At 43.6% G+C, this 10,207-nt stretch overlaps 1 long non-coding RNA gene across 1 annotated transcript; it reads left to right on the forward strand.

Moving 5' to 3' along the window:
• Window positions 1–1,786: 1,786 nt before the first annotated feature.
• LOC119345912 lies at window positions 1,787–8,190 on the forward strand. Its single transcript, XR_005167264.1, has 10 exons — window positions 1,787–2,100; window positions 2,499–2,638; window positions 4,192–4,298; window positions 4,768–4,899; window positions 5,392–5,458; window positions 6,217–6,360; window positions 6,794–6,924; window positions 7,620–7,680; window positions 7,783–7,952; window positions 8,028–8,190. It is a non-coding gene; the product is annotated as an uncharacterized LOC119345912 (long non-coding RNA).
• The last annotated feature ends 2,017 nt before the right edge of the window (window positions 8,191–10,207 follow it).

The raw sequence follows: 10,207 nt of genomic DNA on the forward strand, positions 1-10,207 counted from the left end.
TCGAGTCGCTCGGCCGGGCTCGCGTAAAAAAAAAGGAGAGGAGGACGCGCGGTCGCTCGCTCGCTTGGTCGCGTTACCCGTCCGTCCACTCGACTCAACTCCAGCGACCGCCTGCCCCAAACGTAGCAACTCGAATTGAGAAAAAAAAAACCTTTTTTCTTTTTGTTTTGAACTCAAAAGAAAAGAAAAGAAAACTTTTCAATCGCCCAAAAATGCGTACCTTCTCCAAAATGCTTCGTCTTGGCCAAGACAAAACAAACAAAACAGACTCATCCTCCGCCTCCGCATTGCATTGCCCCGTAGCTTCGTCTTCCTCGCCTCCGCCATGCCTCTCTCACTTTCTCTGTTGACTCCTGCCCAAGCAGAACCTTCCTTCGTACGTGTCATCTATGTTCGGACGCCGGAATGGCGCCGCCATCGCTATTTTCAAGATCCCTAAAGCCATAGTTGCTCCACTCCTACCCAAGCAGCAGCAACTCCGATTGATTCCGCCGCCACGCCCTATTACACACACAATGCTAGACGCCGTCCATGGTATGGCCTGCTCGGACAACTCAACGACCTCCCTAACCAAGTTCCTTCCTTCGCGTGCTCTCTACCCACCGTCGCTATGCCCAACGCAGAGCTCAAGTTCCACCACCGCCGAGGAAACCCGACGTTCACAAATTAAAAGGAAGGATCCTCTTTTTGTTTTTCTTTTTCTTTTTGTTTTCGCTTTCATTTCACCAACACGACACAAGATCGACAACGCCGCCGAGTTGTGTCGAGACTCGCTCACTCCATCCTCGTTGTTGTGCCGTTCCTTCCCTCCCCGCACGGGGAAGACGCTCTGCTCGCCAACCCAACCAATCCTACTCGTGCGTCCACGGGTTTTATTCCGTAGTAATAGGATCACAATCTGCTAATACAAGATCACCAATGAAAGTGGGGAACTCAATGCGACCAACAAGCGATGCTATGAGCTGTACATGCATAATTAGTGAGGCAACGTGGCTATCTTAACTGGAACAAATTACCATTTTACCATTTTACCATAAGGCTATTGATTTCATCGAACCAGATCACCACACGGCGATTCGACGCAGACACATTCGAAAGATAAAGCTTCTACCAAGTTTGGTCGCACCAATACAAGAAGACTCGACCATTGAAGAGCTAGTGACATTCCACCCATAACTGCATGATTCTCAGCTAGGGTGCATGGGGACGCCCCGACAACAAACCTCCTTGGACTTGCACGTGGATCGGTTCTGGACGTGTACGCCAGGCACCCACAAACCTCCTCAGGTTTGCTGCCAGTTTGCGGAAATTCGAATAGCTCCGCGTTGGATGGAAAAAAATGATCTAATCGTATTTGTCCGTTTGAGGCACGATGTTAGGGATGCCCTAGGATGCTTTTATTTTGCAAAGGTAAGGTACTTTTGCCGTGTCACAAAAAGCTAGCAGGGAGTTAACGACCGGACGTGCTGCAACCCACCGATTTCTCCGATATTTACCTTGGAAAAGGGAAACCTACTTGCGTGCATGCAACATTTACTACTGCGGTATATAGTTAATTAATTAAATTAACTTTATGAGCACGTCCATCTAGGTCTAGTCCATGAAACAACCAGCCGTTGGATTTAAACGGACGAGTGAGATGGATTCAAGAGGGGGATTAATCCGTGTGGGACGGCTATTAACCAATCGCAAGCCTTTCTTTCGTTCTTTCTTTCTTTCATTATTGATTATTCCCTCTTGTCGACTCACATTCACATCCATTCCTCCCGCATCGGGGGGGCGCGGCCACCCACCGCCTCGTCTCCCTCAGACCAACCTCGCCGCCGGCCATGGCCTCCACCGCCCTCTCCTCCCCTCCCCTCCCTCATCACAAGCGAAGAGAGAAGAGAGGAGAAGAGGTAGATCGGCCGACCAGGTCAGGCGGCGGCGACAGCCCAGATCGGCGCGCCGGCACAGGACCTCCGGCGATGAGGCCATGCCCTCGTGAGGAGACGGCTGCCTCGACGGAGATCCCTTCCGCCGTCTGTTCGAATCGACCATGGACCTAATTCTTCCGTCTGCTCGGGACCAACCCTAGCGCCGCGCCGCGCCGCGCGGAAGGTATCTTCTCCCCTTCCTTTCCCTTCCATTCCTCTCACGTTTGGCTCTCACTCGTCGGCTAGCATAGGTGGTTCCTCTCCTCCCCACTCTCCACTTTTCTAGTGTTTCTTTTGATTTGATTTGATTGTGACAAGCCAAGTGCGCGTACAATTTACGTGCCTATTTAATTCTGTGACGCACTTACAAATTTACAATCCTAGTGAAGAAATCTAGGCACTAGAAAAAAATCTTTGGAGATTAGAAAGCTCAACAATTTTTTGTTTGTTTCGTTTCTTTGTGTCAATCAAATGACCAAGGAGGAAGCAGAAATGATTAGAAAGCTCCAGCTTCTACTGCTTCGATTGTCACAAGCCAAGTTTCTAGGTGGCTAATTGATTCTGTGACACGTGTGTCTGCAGTGCAGGTGAGACGCCGCCGCCGCCAACACACCACATGCCCGTGACCAAGCTCCTCAAGACACAGGTTGGTTCGTTCAAGGGCGACGGCTCCTTCTCTGACAGCCAGCCCGCCCGTCTCGCCGGATGTCGACGACAGCAGCGTAAGCAGCATTGTTCTTCTTTTAGATGAAGTGATAAACAGCCAGTTCCATCATTAATAATTTGATAAAATAAAGGTCAGGCTAATGACAATTTAGTTATGCTTGTGGTGTTTTTGCTTCTACTCCTGTGTTGACTGCCACTCATTGAAACATAAGGGCAGATAGTCCTTTTTATTCACTCTCTGAATTTATTAATTAATTGGTGCTACTGTGTTCTGCATCTATAATAGGCTCCTTCTTTTTGCCCCTTGGACTGAATATTTTGTCTGCCTCTCTCTCTCTCTCTCTCTCTCTCTGGATGCCTCCAGTTCGGCATAGGTGGTTCCCCTCCCCGAAAACATGTTTTAGAGCCTATGCACCCGGGTACTCCTTATCCAACCACTCATTCCTGCATCACGATTCGTGCAAATAATTTTCTCTTTTTTGTTTCTCTCATATAGAACATGTATTTTGTATTTCAACTTTGCAGCACAACAAAGCTTTCTATGTAGAATGTGGGATAAAACTTACAGATTTTTTGGTCCAACATAAATATACAAAATGAGATTTATTTGATTAAAAAATCTTATTTTTCATATTTATGTCGGACAAAAAAATCTGAAAGTTTTATCTTACATTCTAGTTACAAAGTTATGTTGTACTGCAAAGTTTGAAGTTCAAGACATGTTTTATATGAGAGGAACAAAAAAGAGAAAATTCCATGTAATAAGGTAGTTGTGTAGCACAGATCTCAAAGCAACATTGGAGTGTTAGGATAGTGAGGCCCGGGTGCATAAGCTCACAAAATCTGCATTCTTCCCCTCCCCCTCACGCTCTAGTTTCTTTCTAGTGTTTTGAGTGTGAGAAGCCAAGTATACACAATACTCGTAGTGTTTCTAGGTGGCTATTTGATTCTGCACACCTCACTTGCAATCCCAGTGAAGAAATCAATGCACTTGACAAAATGCACATCTAACTTTGGAGAGTAAAAAACTGAACAAAAGAACTTTTTTTTGTTTTTTTTTCTGTGTGTCAATCAACAGACCAAGGAGGGAGCAGTTTCCTTGTCTGCAGATGATGAACAGGGGTAACTAAACACTGCTAGTTTCTGATAAACCATGGAACAGATTTCGGATTCTAGTATTATCTTTTCCCAGCTGCAAGCAGTACACGATTTTGCTTTTCTCAAGGGCTAGCTGTCCGTACATGTGTTGCTTGGTTTTTACTTGTCCTACTCCGCTGTTGTATGCATATTCATATCCATCTCGAACATAAGAGAGCAAGAGAGCAGTGCCCTTTTTTTACTTTTTAATTCATAACTGAGTCTGCTCTACATGCCTAATATTCTTTGCCATGATAGTACTTCTCTCTTCTCAGCAATTTCATGGACATCATCTTGCTTAATTGAACATTGAAAGCTGAATGCATCGAGTGGTTAAACATGAACTTACCATTTGTTGCTCTGCACATTATTCTTCATTGCGTTCGTTTGGATGATGGACATATCTAGAATATTCTGTTCAGAGAAAACTAGCTGATAAAATAATATTCTCTGATGGATGGGTTCGTCGCAGGACCTGACCTGTTTGTCAAGGGGGAGAAGAAGGAGGACCACCGGGGCTCGTCATGGCGCGCTTCAACAACAACACGAGGAGAGGCAAGAGAGACCTCTCAAGCAAAGGTACTCTTTTTCTTCATCATCCAGCCTTGGGACTTGCATTTCTTCTTCCTCTCCTATATATGATATGATGAGGGGTTTGTCGAGGTCTTGCTCTGCTTGGATTCAGATTAGCCGGGTATTGGACTCAGATTGTTTTGTGCACATTAATTGGCATGCTATTGCACTCAGATTGTTTCAACTACACATGAGTTGTCCAAGTATTGGATTCCGATTGTTTGACTACACATTAGCGGTCCAGATTAGAGGTGTATGTAGGGATAATTAAACAAGCACTCCTGCTCTTACGCATGTGAATCTTAATTTTTTACCTAAGCCAACATCAGTAACATTGTTCATGTGCTATCTGGTCGTATATTGGTTGTTTCTCTTGCTCTTGTATGATAGTTAATTTATTGCTTAAATGGAAGGTGTGGCAATGTATATGCCTGATATGGTCTTGTTCAAGGAATTAACGTGTGTACCAATTCAGGAATGCCATTCTTAGAAGTCAAGTCTTGTAGCTTTTCTTCTTCAAGGAAATGAAGACGGATTATCATGTCTTTGGCGCGCAACTTAATTTGTTGTCTCTGTAGCTGTAGCCAGTGCTGATATATAGCTCAAGGTATGTTACTGGCCGATCTGTATATATGATGTAGCCAGATTGTTTGCAATTCTATGATGTCATCACTTCATCAATCTTGGTTAAAAAGTTAAACTATATTTTTCTATGGAAATAAGTGCCAAGTTATCAGATTCATCATGCTCCAGTTTTCTAGTTTTCTTTTGATTGTGAGAAGCCAAGTGTACCATCTACTCTAGGTGGCTATTTGATTCTGGGACGCACTTACAATCCCAGTGAAGAAATCAATGCACTAGAAAAAAGAATGCAGGTCCATCTTTGGAAAAAAATGTACTGCCAATTCCCTTTTAAATTGGATAAAATAAAGGTCAAGCAAATGATAATGTTGTTATTCTTGTGGTGATTTTGCTTGTACTCCTGTGTTGACTGCCATTCATTGAAACATAATGGCAGATAGTCCTTTTATTCATTCTCTAAATTTTAATGAGCTGGTTAATTAATTGGCTGCTGCTATGTGTTCTACATCTATTCTAGGCTCTTCTTTTGCCCCGTGGGCTGAATATGTTGTGATCTCCCTCTGGATGCCTCCAGTTTGGCATAGGTGGTTCCCTCCCCCTCATGCTCTAGTTTCTTTCTAGTGTTTTGAGTGTGAGAACCCAAGTATACAATACTTAGTGTTTCTAGGTGGCTATTTGATTCTGCACCTCACGTGCAATCCTAGTGACAAAATCAATGCACTGGAGAAAATATAGATCTACCTTTGGAGATTAGAAAGCTGAACAAAAAGAACTATTTTTTTTGTTTCGTTTCTTTGTGTCAATCAAATGACCAAGGAGGGTTCAGTTTCCTTGTGTGCAGATGATGAATAGGGGTAAATAAACACTGCTAGTTTCTGATAAACCATGGAACAAATTTCAAATTTTAGCATTCTCTTTTCCCAGCTGCGAGCAATACATGATTTCGCTTTTCTGAAGGCTAGCTATCTGTACAAGTGTTGCTTGGTTATTACTTGTCCTACTCAGCTATTGTATGCATATTCATATCCATCTCGAACATAAGAGAGAAAGAGAGCAATGCCCTTTTTGTACCATTTAATTCGTAACTGAGTCTGTTCTCTACATGCCTAATATTCTTTGCCATGAGAGCACTTCTCACTTCTCAGCAATTTCATGCACATCACCTTGTTTAATTCAACAATGAAAGCTGAATGCATCGAGTGGTTAAACATGAACTTACCATTTGTTGCTCTGCACATTATTCTTCATTGCGTTCGTTTGGATGATGGGCATATCTAGAATATTATGTTCAAAGAAAACTTGCTGATGAAATAATATTCTCCGATGGATGGGTTTGTTGCAGGACCCGACCTGTTTGTCAAGGGGGAGAAGAAGGGAGGACCACCAGGACTCGTCATGGCACGCTTCAACAACACCAAGGGGAGAGGCAAGAGCAGCCTCTCAAGCAAAGGCCCATGACCCCTACATGGCCAGCCCTCAAGCAAAGGTACCCCTTTTCTTCATCATCCACCCTTGGGGCTTGCAATTCTTCTTCCTCGTATATATGATATGAGGAGGGGTTTGTCAATGTCTGGATCTGCTTGGATTCAGATTAGCCTGGTATTGGATTCAGATTGTTTTGTGCACATTAATTGGCATGCTATTGGATTTAGATTGTTTCGACTGCACATGAGTTGTCCAAGTACTGGATTCCGATTGTTTGACTACACATCAATGATCAAGATTAGAAATGTATGTAGGGATAATTAAACAAGCAACTTCTACTCTTCTGCATGTGAATTTTTACCTAAGCCAACACCGGTAACGTTGTTCATGTCTTGTTCTTGTATGACAGTTAATTTATTGCTTAAATGGAAGGTATAGCGATTTATATGCCTGATATGGCCTTCTTCATGGAATTAATGTGCTTACAAATTCAGGAATGCCATTCTTGGAAGTCAAGTCTTGTAGCATTTCTTCTTCAAGGAAATGAAGCCGGAATATCATGTCTTCGGCGTGCAACTTAATTTGTTGGCTCTGTACTGTAGCCAATGATGATGTATAGCTCAAGGTATGTTACTGGCCGATCTGTATATATGATGTAGCCAGATTTTTTGCAATTCCGTGATGTCCTCACTTCATCATTCTTAGTTAAAAAGTTAAACCACATTTGCTATGGAAATAAGTGCCAAGTCATCAGATTCATCACATGCTTTTATTACATGATGAGAATAGTATAGTTACAACTGTTTCATACTCTAGTGATGCTGGATCTTGCTGCTCTTATTCTGAAATTGTGAGGTGGGTTTGAGTTGCTACAATGGAAAAAAGTAGTCCGTGAGGATGAGATGGAAGCAGGATGGATAATTGTGTTTGTCTAACAAGTCACTAAATCACACCCAACCCTAATTGCAGGGTTCACTCGTTGTCACTAAGCACCACATGCAACATTCTAAGTTTTTGAATTGTACACCTCTATCTAGCTACCGGACATGCATGCCCTTACATTTTGTTGTACTGCTGATATTTCATCAAGAAAAACATCAAGCCATTGGTGATGAATTAAATATGCTATCAGTCTAGGGCATAAGGATGTCAACGATGCTCTTGGTGACTGTAGGGTTGTTGTCAGTTTATTTTGACTCTGCTAATATTATACAAGAGTTACTATGTTCAGCACCTGCTCATTGTTCCTAAAGTTCAAATTGTGGCACATTAAATCGTCGGTGTCCTCTAATTACACACACATTATATTCCAAATTGCAGGTGTCCTCTTTTGCAGATGTCTAACGAAATAGCAAGACATGCTCTGCGTTCTTTTCGAAAGGTGTGCTCTGCATTCTTGTTTACCATGGCCACAATTTTCAGGTGCTCTGCATAGATGTCTTGCCGAAACAGCCCCTCAACGATGTCTGTTGGCTTTCCGCAGTGCGGCTTCTCACATACAGTGGTGCAGATGCTGTGCTCACCCGAGACGCTCCGTGAGCTCGCCGAGGAAGCACACCGCCAGGGGCCCAATGAGTAAGTACCTCAGTTGGGCCACCTTCCTGGAGCTCTACGTTGATGATGAGTTCTTTGGTGGACGCGACATCACCGTTGGTATGTATATAGACAATATCTGCCTTTCCTTCTCGCATGATTACTGTTCAGAACTTTTGAGACTCTCTTTTACAGACACACATGTTATTGGAGGGTAATCTGTGAAGAAACCTATTTTCTCTAGTAGCATCAGTGCATGGTACACGTCTTTGGTCTGACATACATTTAGTTGAGGGTGATATTATGGAAACTTATTGTCTGTGTACATAGATCAGGAATACATTCATATTGCCGTGCTGCGTGTACCTGATCTTGTAGTCTGTTGGGTATTTTCTGAGAGTGACATCACGCTCCAGTTTCTAGTGTTTCGATTGTGAGAATCCAATTTTTCCATACTAGTAGTGTTTCTAGGTGGTTATTTCATTCCGCGACACATGTATCAGTGCTTCACAATCATAGTGAAGAAATCAATGCACTAGGAAAAATGTTTAGGAGGCTAGAAAGCTGAAAAAACTTTTTTTTGTTTCGTTTCTATGTCAAATGACTGGGAACAGCTTCCTTGTGTCAAACTCCCCGCGACACTTTTCCCCTGTACCAGCCGTTCCCCTTCACAATCGATGCTATAGGGGTTCATTTTACCTACTCCAGGCATGGTGTACATCCGGTGGTCGTCAAGCAACCTCCGGTTCTTGCTGAATGGGTTGTCAACCTCTTGGTGGTCGTCAATCGATGTTGCGCATCATGTCCAACAACAATGTGATGACTGACCCTCTGTTGGCTATTTCCCACCAACGGCTTGATGTTGTTATGTGGTTGTGGTCATCTCATCACAATTTTCATTTTTGTTTGGATATGTTTGGCATGGTTCACTGCAAATGAACTGCTACGCTTTTGTTTTATATTATCTCTGTAAATGTTCTGTTAAGGTTTACAAATGTCTACTCTTGTTGTGGTATCAGTGTGGTGCATAGGTAGGATTTGGTTTGCTGGGGTTCTGACAGAGATTGTAGCGCACAACGCTCCTTTGCATGCCCTTCCCAGTTCTTAGTTTTTAGAGATGAGAATGAGGAATAGCATTCTGATCGTGAATTTCATCATGCTGGCCATCGCGCCCTGGCAAGCTCTAAGGTTTCAGCTCTTGTGATAGACATGAATCTCATGCTATGTGTGATGCCCTTCTCATGCTTGTTTGATTCTTAGGGCTAGGTCCATGTCCATGACACTTGTACCAACCACAAGGCCAATTTTTGTTGTTTAAACTGAAGAATGCTTTGTTTCTTCCATTGTTCAAACTGAGGATACCTAGGCTTGAGACTAAACCCTCTGTTACTGTTTCCCACCCATGGCTTGGTGTTGTTCTTGTGGTGGCTATCAATCTGGTGCATAGGTAGGATTTCAGTTGTTGTGATCCTGACAGAGAATGTAGCCCATAGGTAGGATTTAGTCAATTATCAATCTGGTCCATACTGTTTAAGTTTAGGCAATTATTCTCTTTTTGGAATAGGACTCAGATCGTGAATCTCATCCTATCCATCGCGCCATGGCAAGTTCTATCGTTTTCAGCTCTCGTGATATAGATGAATCTTATGATGTATATGATGCCCTTCGTCTGCTTGTTTGATTCCCAGGGCTAGGTCCATGCTCACGACACTTGCACCCAAATGCTAGGTCAATTTTTGTTGATCTCCAGCAACAACAACGAAAATCGTGCCCCCCCTTTTGCATTGAGTTATCACACACGAGATGCCATTGTAGGAATTCACTAGTACAAAAAGGGAGGCAATGGTCCAGGCCAGGTCAGCCATTAGTCCCGGTCCAATCCAGAACCGGGACCAATGGGGGCATTGGACCCGGTTCGTTAGCCCCGGGGGCCGGCCGGGCGACGTGGGCCATTGGTCCCGGTTTGTCTGGACCTATTGATTCCGGTTGGTGGGACGAACCGGGACCAATACGCCTCGCTCCTGGCCCACCACCATTGGTCCCGGTTGGTGGCTTGAACCGGGACCAAAGGCAGCCCTTTAGTCCCGGTTGGTGGCACGAACCGGGACTAAAGGGGTGGTCCTCGTTGCGGCCAGAGTTTAGTCCCACCTCGCCAACCGAAGGGGGCTCACACCGGTTTATAAGCCCCTCCCTCTCTGTCTTGTTGAGTTGCTCTCAAAGTGAAAATAGATGCCCTTATACAGGAAATTTAACCTAAATTCATATTGAATTTCTCTGAAGTTAGTAGAAATTTATTATGAATTTAGGTCTAATTTTCTCTATAAGCGCATCTATGCTCATTTCTGAGTAGTTTCTTATATAGTTTTTTTTTCTTT

The sequence above is a fragment of the Triticum dicoccoides genome, unplaced genomic scaffold (genome assembly GCF_002162155.2).
Source record: "Triticum dicoccoides isolate Atlit2015 ecotype Zavitan unplaced genomic scaffold, WEW_v2.0 scaffold33634, whole genome shotgun sequence".
Classification (NCBI taxonomy): Eukaryota; Viridiplantae; Streptophyta; class Magnoliopsida; order Poales; family Poaceae; genus Triticum; species Triticum dicoccoides.